Genomic DNA, 14,234 nt, shown 5'->3' with positions numbered 1-14,234 from the left:
GCTTGCCAGTATTTGAAACATTGGGGAGAATTTTAATCAATTAAGCAGATTAATTTAGGTTAAGTGAGACTTTAAAATGTTAAGGACCTCAGAAGTGACCTCACCCTAACTTGAACCCATTGTATCTAGGAGGTGGTGGTTTATTTAAGTCTTGTACAAAGGCTGTGTGCCTCAGAATCACAGAAAGGTTAGAGCACAGAAGGAGGTCACTCTGTGCTGGTTCCCCACACACCGAGCCTCTCTCCAGAGCTTTATAGAACATAGAACATTACAGCACAGTACAGGCCCTTTGGACCACAATGTTGTGCCAACACTTTATCCATGTGTCTATCTAAGAGTCTCTTAAATGTCCCTAGTGTATCTGTCCCCACAACCCCTGTCAGCAGTGTGTTTCATGCACCCACCACTCTCTGTGTAAAAAACTTACCTCTGACATCCCCCCCAATATCTTCCTCCAGTCACCTTAAAATTATGCCCCCTCGTGTTAGCCATTGTTGCCCTGGGAAAAAGTCTCTGACTGTCCACTCGATCTATGCCTGTGGTGCACCTCTCTCAAGTCACCTCTCAACCTCCTTCTCTCCAAAGAGAAAAGCCCTAGCTCACTCAACTTATCCTCATAAGACATGCTCTCCATTCCAGGCAACATCCTGGTAAATCTCCTCTGCACGTTCTCTAAAGCTTCCACATGCTTCTTATAATGAGGCAACCAGAACTGAACACAATACTCCAAGTGTGGTCTAACCAGAGTTTTATAGAGCTGCAACATTACCTCACGGCTCTTGAACTCAATACCTCGACTGATGAAGGCCAACACACCATGCAATGTAGCTCCCTGAAGTTTGCAGAAGCAGGCCCATGACCAGAGCTACACACCACTGAACTGCCAAATAGCACACGTATGTTCAGCAACACACACAGTGCTGGAGGAACTCAGCAGGTCAAGCAGCATCTATGGAGGGAAATAAACAGTCAATGTTGCAGGCCTATGTTAGTGCACTACAGTTGCTAAGCTGCTGTATATTTATCTTGTTTCGAGAATGAGTTACATAGACATGGAGCCATAATGCACAGAAACAGGCCCTTCAGCCCACCATGTGCATTGCTATCATCAAGTATCAATCTATAGTAATCCTGTTTACCAGCACTCGGTTCAAAGCTTACTGTGCTTTGGTGATTCAAGTGTTCGTCCAGATGCTTCTTAAAAGTTGTGAGAATTTCTGCCTCCGTACTTCAACCACCATCCAGGTGAAACAATCTTCTTCAGATCCCCTCTAAACCTCTCACTCCTCACCTTATACCTGACACTCTCTGGTCTTAAACACCTGGCCATGGGGAACAGTTCCTTACTATGTATCCTATCTATGCCCCTCACAATTTTGTATAGTTGACCATTTTGCAGAACACCTGCGCTCCGTCTGTAACCGCAATCTGCATCTCCCCGTTGCCGGTCATTTCAACTCCCCCTCCCACACTATCACTGATATGTCAGTCCTCGGCCTCCTCCACTGCCAGGAGAATTCCAAGTGCAAACTGGAAGAACAGCACCTCATTTTCCGTCTTGGGACCTTGCAGCCTAATGGCATGAATATTGAATTCTCCCACTTTAGGTAATCCCCACCCCTTTCCCCACAAACACCCTCCCCCCACCACGCTTCTTCTCTTCTTCCCTTTCCTAGCCTCTCTTTTTTCTACCTTTTTTTCGCTTTCTCTCCTTACCTTTGACCCATCCCCCAGTGGATCTGCTCTCCCCTCCTCCCTATCACCACCCTGTGCCCACCCCGCCTCCCCTCTTTTGTCCACCTATCACTGCTCTGATTTTCCCTCCTGTATATTGGGCTTCCCCTTTTCCTATCTTCAGTCCTGAAGAAGGGTCCTGACCTGAAATGTTGACTGCCTGCTTTTCTCCACGGATGCTGCCTGGCCTGCTGAGTTCCTCCAGCATCATAGTGTTTTCCATCTAGATTCCAGCATCTGCAGTCCTTTGTTTCTCATTGTATACGTCCATCAGGAAGCCAGTTCCAACCGGCCTCCTCTGCTCGAAGCCTGTACAGTTTTATAACTAAAGCCTTCCATCCCAGCAACAAACTGTTGAATCTCCTCTGTTGTCTCCAAGATAGAATTTGAAGGCAGTGGATAATGTGCTCCAGAACTTATGGTAAGACAGTTAACTGAAAGGTTGCTAGTTCAAGACTATCTCAAGTTAATTGTGAAATTGTGGAAATTCATTCAAATTGTTCAATTGTGCACAGAAAATCGCTAGACTGCTCTAAATATCCAAATGCCTTACTATGAGTCCTCAAAGAAGCTTTTGAAGAACTTATTTGATCTGGCCTCAGTGTATGTTTAATTTCATACTGTTTGATTGACTCTTAATGTAACGAATGATTGGTACAAAATATTGGTTTGAAATACCTTGCTTCTTGGTGATGGTTTGGTAGAGAACCCCTTTGTAATGTGTCCTTCATGAGGTGGCATGTCCCTGACTCCTTTACCTGGAGGTCAGGAACACACAGAAGTCAGATGCCAATGTATCTGACCTCCAGTGAGCCATCCAGGGATAGGGTCCTAGGATCCACCTCTTGAGGCCAGTCTCTGCTTAGGGACAGCTCCACTTCATGGATTAGTGGCATGAGCAAAAGCCTTGAATTCATTTGGATCCACAGGTCCACAAAAGACGAGTGTGATTGAGCAGACAGCATGGGTTGCAGGCCAGATGGAGGACATCCCGGTCCATTGCCTTGCCAGTGTTGTTCACATCCCAAGATCAGACAGAAAATGAAATTCTATACCTCACTGGACTTTTGATGGAAACCTTTGGAGCAAAACACTAGAAGTAAGATAGATACCACGTGAGAAGACCCACTGGTAACACCCTAATGAGATTTTGTTTTAAGAGTTGGAGTTCACTCATTCAACTCTTCATTTTATTTTACATAATAAAATGTTATTTGCCTTGGAAATTATTAGATTTTTATTTCTCAGGAAAAATATTACACAACATCTGAAACAATAATAAGCAAAACCAAAGTCAACAACTGATTTTTCTTGAAGGTATCTTGATTCAAATGGGTACAGCACATCCATTTGGTGCCACACATCCTGTTGGTGTAGTCAGCTCGAAGCACAGACAATGAAAGTAGAAGGGTTTTTGATGGGTAAACACAACTCAATTCTTCTTTTGAGGGCATAGTTGTACAATCTAATCATACATAAACTTGGTGGAATGAAGAAGACTTTTCTTAACTTTTCATAGCCATCCTTACAATTCTTAAGTGTTGTATTCCGAGCTCATTATTTTAGAACATAGAACACAGAACAGTACAGCACAGTACAGGCCCCTTGGCCCACGATGTTGTGCCGACCTATATAAACCTACTCCCTGATAAATCTAACCCTTCCCTCCTACACAGCTCATAATCCTCCATTTTCCTTACATCCATGTGCCTATCTAAGAGTCTTTTAAATGCCCCTGTTGTATCAGCCCCTACCCCCTGGTAGTTCATTCCAGGCACCCACCACTCTCTATATAAAAAATCTACCTCTGACATCTCCCCTGAACATTCCTCCTCTGATCTTAAACTGATGTCCTCTGGTATTGGTCATTGCCGCCCTGGGGAAAAGGTGCTGGCTGTCCACTCTGTCTATGCCCCTCATAATCTTATATACCTCCATCAAGTTGCTTCTCAACCTGCATCGCTCCAAAGAGAAAAGCCCTAGCTTGCTCAACCTTTCCTCATAGGACATGCTCTCCAATCCAGGCAGCATCCTGGTAAATCTCCTCTGCACCCCCTCTAAAGTTTCCACATCCTTCCTTTAATGAGGTGACCAGAACGAACACAATACTCCAAGTGTGGTCTAACCAGAGTTTTCTGGAGCTGCAACATTACATCATAGCTCTTGAACTCAATCCCCCGACTAATGAAGGCCAACAAACCATATACCTTCTTAACCACCCTATCAACTTGTGCGGCAGCTTTGAGGGATCTGTGGACTTGGACCCCAAGATCTCTCTGTTCCTCCACAATGTTAAGAATCTTGCCATTAACCTTGTACTCTGCCTTCATGTTTGTTCTTCCAAAGTGTATCACTTCACACCTTTCCAGATTGAACTCCATCTGCCACTTCTCTGCCCAACTCTGCATCCTGTTGTAACCTACGCCAACCTTCTACACTATCCACAGCACCACCAACCTTCATGTCATCTGCAGACTTACTAACCCATCTCTTCACTTCCTCATCTAAGTCATTTATAAAAATCACAAACAGCAGGGTTCCCAGAACAGATCCCTGCAGAACAACACTGATCACCAACCTCCAGGCAGAATACTCTCCATCTACAACCACCCTCTGCCTTCTGTGGGCAAGTGAATTCCGAATCCACACAACCAAGTCTGCATGGATCCCATGCCTCATGGCCTCCTGGATGACCTTACCGTGGGGAACCTTGTCAAGCGCCTTACTGAAGTCCATATACACCACATCCACCACTCTACCTTCATCTATATGTTTTGTCACCTTGAAAAACTCAATTAAGCTTGTGAGGCATGACCTGCCTCTCACAAAGCAATTCTGACTATCCCTAATAAGACTATGCTTCTCCAAATGATCGTAAATCCTGTCCCTAAGAATCCTCTTCAATAGCTTGCCCACCACTGACGTAAGACTCACTGGTCTATAATTCCCAGGGTTATCCCTATTACCTTTCTTGAACAAGGGAACAACATTTGCCATCCTCTGATCCTCTGGTACCACTCTTGTAGCCAGGGAGGATGCAAATATCATTGTTAACGCCCCAGCAATCTCTTCCCTCGCTTCCCGTAGTAACCTGGGGTATATCCCGTCCTGCCCCGGGGTCTTATCTATCCTAATGTTTTTCAGAAGCTCCAACACTACCTCTTTCTTAACCTCGACATGTTCCAGCACATTAGCCTGTTCTACGCTGATCTCACATTCGTCAAAGTCCCTCTCCCTGTCGAACACCGAAGCAAAGGATTCATTAAGGATCTCCCCGACCTCCTCAGTTTTCTTCATTTTCTTCAGGTATGTGTTTTATATCAAACAGGGTAAACTAAGGCCTTCTGAGAGATTTTAATTCATTCCCTCAATTCTCTGAAACAGTGCTCATGCCTTATTCTTCTGCAGGAGTCATCATTCTTATAATTGTCCTCGGTTTTCAAATGTTGTCTGTGACATGGATCCTCTTATGCATTTGATTTTGGATAAAATAACTGCACTGGAATTTCTACCCATGCTATTCCTTTGTGAACTATTTGGCACTGACTGGTTCTCTTAAGTGTTAACAAACGCGGGGCCGTGTCAAATCCTGATAAAGAAACACAATGTATTGAAGTAAAAAATATTAATCTTAAAGATTAATTATACACCTCATAGTGAAGAAATGTTTGGATCAGGATTTTTCGGGAATCGACTTTGTAACACTGATGTTTTTCCATCACAGGACAAACATGGCAACATTTTGCCTTCCTTTTTGTTGGCCTGTCGGTTTCTTGTGGATCTGTTTTTCAGTCAAAGTTCTCCCAGGCGGGATACATTATCTGGAGTACAGGGGATGGAAACTTTGGTTGCAGTCAAGTACTTTGAATAATATGTCCCATTAGGGAAAGCTATTCAATATGAAGTCAGCTGACATACAGAAAGAAGGCAAAAGATTGTTGCCACATGTGTTACAAGCTGAACATCTTCCTGACACGGTTTCATACAGTTCTTAACACTGGGCAGATGGTTATTTTTACCAATATATTGCATGTTTTTATAGCTCAAAACTATTTGTCCTTCCTTCATTGCCCTGAATTTATACAGTATAAAATTCTTAGAAAGTCAATCCTTATTTTAATAGCTAGCTAAATTATTACTGCACTTCAAATTATGTTACTGAAGGCCACAGAAGAATAGACAGAACTGCAGAATATAATTCCCAAACTACCACTAAAAGTTCTTGAATCCCAAGGAATAATAGATGCAATCTGATTGTGATTCACCATAAAAACAGTGCCCCTGGTTCCATATGGAGCTGGATTTTATTATAGCTATTGTTGCCAGAGTTAAAAACTGTTCCAAATTGATTAGTCTCCTGTGGGAGGTGACTAAAGTTCAAACTGCAAGGAAAGAAAACTGAAATTCTCCTTGATTATGGTGCTATAAGACAAAGTAAAACATTACTGAAGGGGTGTGAGCAATGCTGTCAAGGACACATTTATTTCCCTTTGAAGGAATTTGCAGGTGAGGTTGGAAATGGCTCTCCTGTGTCGGCAATAAGCAGTGAATCACAGGTTTTTGATCAAGTGAGACTGGTGGCACATTTCTAAGTTAGAATGGTGTGTGACTGTGACAGGAACTTTCAAGTAGCGGTGGCCTCCACAGCATCTCTCTGCTTGCTCTTCTCTGTGATGGAGCCCACAGGGCTGAGAAACTCTCTCCAGGTAAGTGCAATGAATTTCTGTAATGCATTGCGTATGTAATGCGCGCTGTGGAATTGTGTCCTGATGTAAGAAGAGATGACTATGGAACATAGTGAATGAGGCCTGATTAAGCTTGGTACTGGGTGGTTTGAAGTTTCTTCAGTATTTTCTGTTGCTACACCCATCCAGGCAAGTGATGAACCTAAATAAAAACTGCAGATACTGGAGGTCTAAAAAATAAGAACAGAAATAAAAGAAGCTGGCCTTATTTCCCTCAAGAAAAGTAGATCAGAAGGGAAATTTGGTAGAGGCGGACAAAATCATGGACAGTTTTGATGTAGAAATGATTTACGAGAATGCTGCCAGGACTTGAGGGCATGAGTTATAGGGAGAAGTTGGACAGACTTCGTTCCTCAGAGCGTAGGAGACTGAGAGGTGATCTTACAACCTCCGCAAAGCTATCGGAGATGCCAAGAGACAATATCAGTCCAAAATCGAGTCCCAGACCAGCCGTCAGATGTGGCAGGGCTTACATGCTATAATGGGCTACAAAACAAAGTCGGGCAGCATCGCCAACAACAGTGCATCTCTTCCCGATGAGCTTAACGCACTCCATGCACATTTTGAACAGAAGGGAAGTGGATTGTCACCACCCACCCTGACAGCCTCCAATGCAACTGAACCCATGGTCACCACTGAGGACATAAGATCAGTCTTCCGGAGAGTGAACCCACGGAAAGCATCTGGCCCGGATGGTGTCCCAGGCCGTATTGTGCTGATCAGCTGGTGGGAGTTTTTGCAGACATATTTAACCTCTCCCTGCTTCAATCTCAGGTTCCCACCTGTTTTAAGAAAACCACTATCATCCTGGTACCTAAGAAAAACAAGGTAACGTGCCTTAATGACTACTGACCGGTGGCTCTGACGTCCACCATTATGAAGTGCTTCGAGAGACTGGTCACGGCACGCATCAACTCCAGCCTCCCAGTAAATCTCGACCCACTGTAATTCGCCTCCCAGTGAAACAGGTCTACAGTGGATGCCATTTCCCTGGCCCTACACTCAGCTCTGGAGCATCTGGACAGTAAAGACACCTGTGTTAGACTATTGTTTATTGACTACAGCTCTGCCTTCAATACTATAATTCCAACCAAACTTATCACCAAACTCCGAGACCTGAGACTCAAACCTCCTTCTGTAACTGGATCCTTGTCTTTCTAACCAACAGACCACAATCAGTGAGGATGGGCAGCAACACCCCTGGCATGATTATTATCAACACTGGTGCCCCACAAGGCTGCGTCCTCAGCTCTCTACTCTACTCCCTATGCACACATGACTGTGTGGCCAGATTCTGCTCTAACTCCATCTACAAGTTTGCAGATGATACCACTGTAGTGAGCCTTTTCTCAAATAACAATGAGTCATAGTACAGGAAGGAGGTACAGAGATTAGTGACATGGTGTCATGACATCAACCTTTCCCTCAATGTCAGCAAAACAAAAGAGCTGGTCATTGACTTCAGGAAAGGGGGCAGTGTACATGCACCTGTCTACATCAATGGTGCTGAGGTCGAGAGGGTTGAGAACTTCAAGTTCCTGGGAGTGAACATCACTAATAGCCTGTCCTCATCCAAAAACGTAGATGCCATGGCCAAGAAAGCTCACCAGCTCCTCTATTTCCTCAGGAGGCTAAAGAAATTTGGCATGTCCCCTTTGACACTCACCAACTTTTATTGATGCACCATAGAAAACATCCTATCTGGATGCATCATGGCTTGGTACGGCAACTGCTTGCCCAGGACCGCAAGAAACTGCAGAAAGTTGTGGGCACACCTCAGCACATCACGGACACCAGCCTCCCCTCCATGGACTCTGTCTATACCTCTTGCTACCTTGGTGAAGCAGTCAGCATAATCAAAGACCCCACCCACCCAAGACATTCTCTCTTCTCTCCTCAGGCTCAAGGACAGCTTCTATCCCACTGTGATAAGACTATTGAACCGTTCCCTTATACGGTGAGATGGACTCTTGACCTCACAGTCTACCTTGTTATGATCTTGCACCTTATTGTCTACCTGCACTGCACTTTCTCTGTAGCTGTGACACTTTATTCTGCATTCTGTTATTGTTTTTACCCTGTACTACTTTAATGCACTGAGTAATGAATTGATCTGTATGAACGGTATGCAAGACAAGTTTTTCACTGTACCTTGGTGCAAGTGACAATAATAAACCAATACCAATACTAGTTACAGTGGTGTATAACATCACTGTCTTTTTCCCAGAGTTAGGGAATCAAGAACTAGAGGGCATAAGTTTAAGCTGAGAGGGAAGAGATTTAAGATGAACTTGAGGGGCAATTTTTTTACACAAGGGTGGTATGTATGTGGAACGAACTGCCAGAGGAAGTGGTTGATGCAGGTACAACAACAACTTTTAAAGACAGTTGGACAGGTACATGGATGGGAAAGGGTTAGAAGGTTATGGACCAAATTCTGGCAAATGGGACCTGCTTGAATAGGCCTCTTAGTTGGCTTGGGCCATCTGGGCTGAAGGGCTTGCTTCCCTGCTGTATATGAGTGATTAAGGAGAGATTGTTTCTAGTGACCAAATCAGAGGACACAGACTGAGGCTGATTGATAAAAGAACCAGAAGAAAAGTCAGAAGACATGGTTTGGCGGCAGGAATAGTCAGTAGAAATTTCAGTCACCCTTATAATAACTGGGATATAAACAGTGTAAAAGGTATGGAAAGAAAGGTTTCCTAAATTTCATTCAGAAGAACATTTTTATCCAGCATCTTACAACCCCGACAATAGGCGTGCTGGGAGGGGTTACAATAGGAGATCATTTTTACAGGATTAATCATAATTCAGTTAGAACTAGCAAACTTACAGAAAAAGGCAATGATAAAATAGGAGTGAATGCTCCCTATTGGGAAAAGGAACATTTTACTAAGCTGAGCAATTTAGCTACTTGAAGGTAAATCAGTCTCAGAGAAATGAAAGGCATTTCAAAAAGTGTTCAGGGGAAACGTTCCCACAAAAAAATAGAAACATAGGAAAATTGGAGCAGTAGTAGGCTATTCAGCATTTTGATTGTTGATATCCTACCTTAATTCTATATTCCTGGTTTCCCATTACCCATAGCCTGAGTGAACATCACCAATAACCTGTCCTGGTCCAACCACGTAGATGCCACAGCCAAGAAAGTTCACTAGCACCTCTACTTCCTCAGGACGCTAAAGAAATTTGGCACGTCCCTTAACCCTCACTAATTTTTATCGATGCACCATAGAAAGCATCCTATCTGGATGCATCACAGCTTGGTACAGCAACTGCTCTGCCCATTACCTCAAGAAATTGCAGACAGTTGTGGACACCTCAGCACATCACGGACACCAGCCTCCCCTCCATGGACTCTGCCTACACTTCTCACTGCCTCGGTAAAGCAGCCAGCATAATCGAAGACCCCACCCTCCTGGGACATTCTCTCTTCTCCTCAGTCCCATTGGGCAGAAGATACAAAAGCCTGAAAGCACGTACCACCAGGCTCAAGGACAGCTTCTACCCCACTGTTATAAGCCTATTGAACAGTTCCTTAGTACGATAAGATGGACTCTTGACCTCACAGTCTACCTCGTTATGACCTTGCACCTTATTGTCTGCCTGCACTGCACTTTCTCTGTAATTATAACACTATATTCTGCATTCTGTTATCGTTTTACCCTGTACTACCTCAATGCACTGTGTAATGAGTTGATCTGTATGGACGGTATGCAAGACAAGTCTTTCGCCATACCTCGGTACATGTGACAATAATAAACCAATTTATGAATTTTACTCTTTATACCCTTTGTGTCTAAAATCTGCAAACTCCTTAAAGATATTTAGGATCATGGTCTCCACTGCCTTCAGTGGGAGAGAATTCCACAGATTCATCACACTCCGTGAGAAGAAATTTCTCCTTATCTCATTCCTAAATATCTTACTGAGTGTCCAGAGACTATGGCTTCTTGTACTGAACCTCGCAACCAGGGAAAACATGCTAAACAGTCTGTCTGGCCATCAGAATTGTATATATTCAAATGAGATCTCTTCCCATGCTCGTGAATAAAGTTCCATTCTCTCCTCATATGATACACCTGCTATCTCAAGGATCAGTCTGGTGAACCTTTGCTGCACTCTGTGCTAAAACTTCACTCAAAACTCCAGGCATGGGCTTAGCAAAGCCTTGTATTATTGTAACATGATATTCTTGCTTCTGCACTCAAAACCTCTTGCAATGAAGGCCAACAACCCATTTACCTTCTTAATTACTTAGTTCACCTTTATGTTTGCTTTTGGTGACATGCATACAAACACACCCAGATCCCTTTGGACATCACATTTCTCAACCTCTGACCATTTATATAAAGCTCTGCCTTCCCAACAGAGGTAGATAACTTCACATTTATCCAGATTACACTTCATCAGTCATGTTAACTTTGTCTAATCTTATTGATATTTTCTAGCTGTCCTGTTATCACACATTTTACAATAGCCTCTTACACTTTCCCTACTATGGCTAACCTGAGTTCCCTATTTTCTCTCTCCCTTGTTATTTTAAATAGTGGGGTTGCACTGGCTACCATCCAATCTGCAGAACAGTTCCATAATCCATAGAATTCAGGAAGATGACAATGAACGGCTACCTCTTAATACTCTGGGACTTTATCAGTTTTCAGTGCCATTAATTTCTCCAGTGCTTTTTTTAAACTAGTACTAATTTCCTTTAATTCCTTTTTTTAATTGGATTCTCATTCCCCAGCATTTCTGTTAAAATTATTTGTAACTTCTTTCTTGGAGGCATATCCAAAATATTTAATTTCTTTGCCATTTCTTTGTCCATTGTAAATTCCACTTTTCTGATGGTGAGCAACCTATATTTGCCAAACTAATCTTTTACTTTTTGTGGAAGCTTTCAGAAAGCGCACTTTCATGTTCCCTGCAAGTGTACTCTATTTTTCCTCTCTTAATGCCACTCTTGGCCCTTTATTATTGAATCCTAAACTGTTCGCCATCTTCAGGCTTGCTAGTATCTGTCTTTTGGTCTAATGTTATCTTTAACTTATTTTTTTTAGCCACAGTTAGGTTGCTTTTCCTTTTGTGTTTTGGCTCCAGAAAGGAATGTATCATTGCTGCAGCTGCTGAATTCATTCTTTGTGATTAGCCACTGAAATGCCTTTTGATAAAGGTCCCGAATGTAAATTCCAAGTCTTTGCAGTTCCCTTTGTTTAAGTTTAGGACTCCACTTTTGGATTGAACTACTTCGCTTTCCATCTTAATTAAAAACTCATGCCATGTTATGATGACTTTTTTCTTCATAACCCTCACAACAAGATTATTAACCAATTTCTAGTCATTGCAAAGGACCCAGCCTGGGATAGCCTGTCCGCTCTTTGGTTCCTTAGTGTATTGGTTTAAAAAGACATGAGGAATTCATTCACTCTAGTATTGCTGATTTGTCTTTGTCCATCAACATACAGATTAAAGTCACCCATATTACCATAGCTCCCTTCTTAACTGCATCTCCAATTCCCAATGAGATGCCAACCCTTACCTACCACTAGTGCTTGGAGGCCCAGGACAACTCCCATAATTACTTACTGCACTTTGGTGTTTCTTAGCTCCACTCAGACTGATTTGACACATTCGATTTTCTGCTCCAATGTCTCTTCTCACTATTGGTCTGCTTTCATCCTTTACAAACTAAACCAATCTACCTCCTTTTCCTTTTTGTTTGTCTTTCCAAAATCTCAAGTTTCCTTGGATTTACGGCTGCCAACCTTTGTTACCTTGAAGCCATCTCCATCATGACCATCACGTCTGTTTGCAACACACAAAGTGCTGGAGGAACTCAGCGGGTCAGGCAGCAGCTCTGGAGGGAAATGGACAATCAATCTTTCGGGCCGAGACTCTTCATCAAGACCCCGTACATTTCCCTCCACAGATGCTGCCTGACCCACTGAGTTCCTCCAGAATTTTGTTGTTGCTCCAGATTTCTAGCATCTGTAGTATTGGTATTGGTATTGGTTTATTATTATCACTTGTACCGAGCTACAGTGAAAAGCTTGTCTTACAAACCGATCGTACAGGTCAATTCATTACACAGTGCAGTTACATTGAGTTAGTACAAAGTGCATTGATGTAGTACAGGTAGAAACAATAACAGTACAGAGTAAAGTGTCACAGCTACAGAGAAAGTGCAGTGCAATAAGGTGCAAGGTCACAAAAAGGTAGATCGTGAGGTCAGAGTCCATCTCATCGTATGAAGGAACTGTTCAATAGTCTTATCACAGTGGGGTAGAAGCTGTCCTTAAGCCTGGTCTCTCTTGTGTCAATCATATCTGTTTACATCCATTTGCTCTATTAATTTGTTTACTTTATTATGAATGCTTTGCACTTTAGATTTGACTTATTAATATATTTAAATATATTGCCACTTTTTCTTACCTGAACCCTCTTTAGTAGTGGAATATTTTGTTTGTGTGCTCTATCCTTTGCTGGTACAGCTTGGTTATCTTTACCCCAGTCAATTTCCTGCACTGTTTTCTTTTAACTTCTCTTTAGCATTCTAGATCTCACTCCTTCCCCCACGCTCTCTGACTTACTTCGTTAAAAACATGTCCACCTCCCAAGATATTCGAATCACTAGAATTCTGGTGGGACTGTGAAACCTAGAATGCTCTGGTTGAAAAGTTGCATAAAGATAAAGCAATATAAGGAAGATTTTATCAGATGCCATGAACTTAACACAGTAGGACGTGTTTTTATTGCAATAAGGCAAATCAGAAATTGCCGAGAAATTATTCTTCTCTCTCCCTTGGACTGTTTGGTACATAAAAACATGAGAAATATGAGAAGGTGTAGGACATCCAGCCCTTTGAGTCTGCTCTGTTTTTCATCAAGATCAAGGCTGACCTTCTTCAGGAAAATGGAGACACACGAGAGTCTCTGCAGATGCTGGAATCTAGAGCAACACGCACAAAGTGCTGGAGGAACCCCCACCTCCTTCCCTTTATTCCATGGTCCACTGCCCTCTACTGTTGGATTCCTTCTTCTTCAGCCCTTTGCCTCTTCCACATATCACCTCCCAGCTTCTCACATCATTCTCTTTCATCCACCCTCCCCCACCCACCTACCTTCCCCCCTCTCACCTGGATCCACCTATCACCTGCCCAGCTTGTGCTCCTCCCCTCCCCCTGCCCCACCCTTTTATTCTGGCTTCTGCCCCCTTCTTTTCCAGTCCTGAAGAAGGGTCTCGGCCCAAAACGTCGACTGTTTATTTCCCTCCATAGATGCTGCCTGACCCGCTGAGTTCCTCCAGCATTTTGCATGTGTTGATGTTCTTCAGTGCCATTTTCCTGCATTATCCCCATATCCCTTCACTTGCTTAATAGTCGTCAATCTCTGTTTTAAATGAACTCAACAAATAAGCCTTCACTGCCCTCTGCGGAAGAGAATTCCAAAGATTCACCACCCTCTGAGTGAAGAAATTTCACCTCATCTCAGCCTACCTCTTATTCTGAAACCCCTGTTCTAGGGTCCTCATCCAAGGGAAACATCTGTCCTGGAAAACCTACTGTACAATACTCTTGGCAGAATGATTGCCCAATTTTTGTTCTTTAGTTCAATCTCTAAAGCCTCATTTGATGATGCTTCTGACGTTGCGCTCCTCACAGGTCCAATTGTCCCTTTAACCAAAATTGCCACCCCTCCTTTTTATCTTCCTTTTTATCTGAAGGAACCCTGAACTGCCTCTTCTATCCCTCT

Source organism: Pristis pectinata, chromosome 5 (assembly GCF_009764475.1).
Source record: "Pristis pectinata isolate sPriPec2 chromosome 5, sPriPec2.1.pri, whole genome shotgun sequence".
Classification (NCBI taxonomy): domain Eukaryota; kingdom Metazoa; phylum Chordata; class Chondrichthyes; order Rhinopristiformes; family Pristidae; genus Pristis; species Pristis pectinata.
This window is presented reverse-complemented; position numbering follows the sequence as displayed.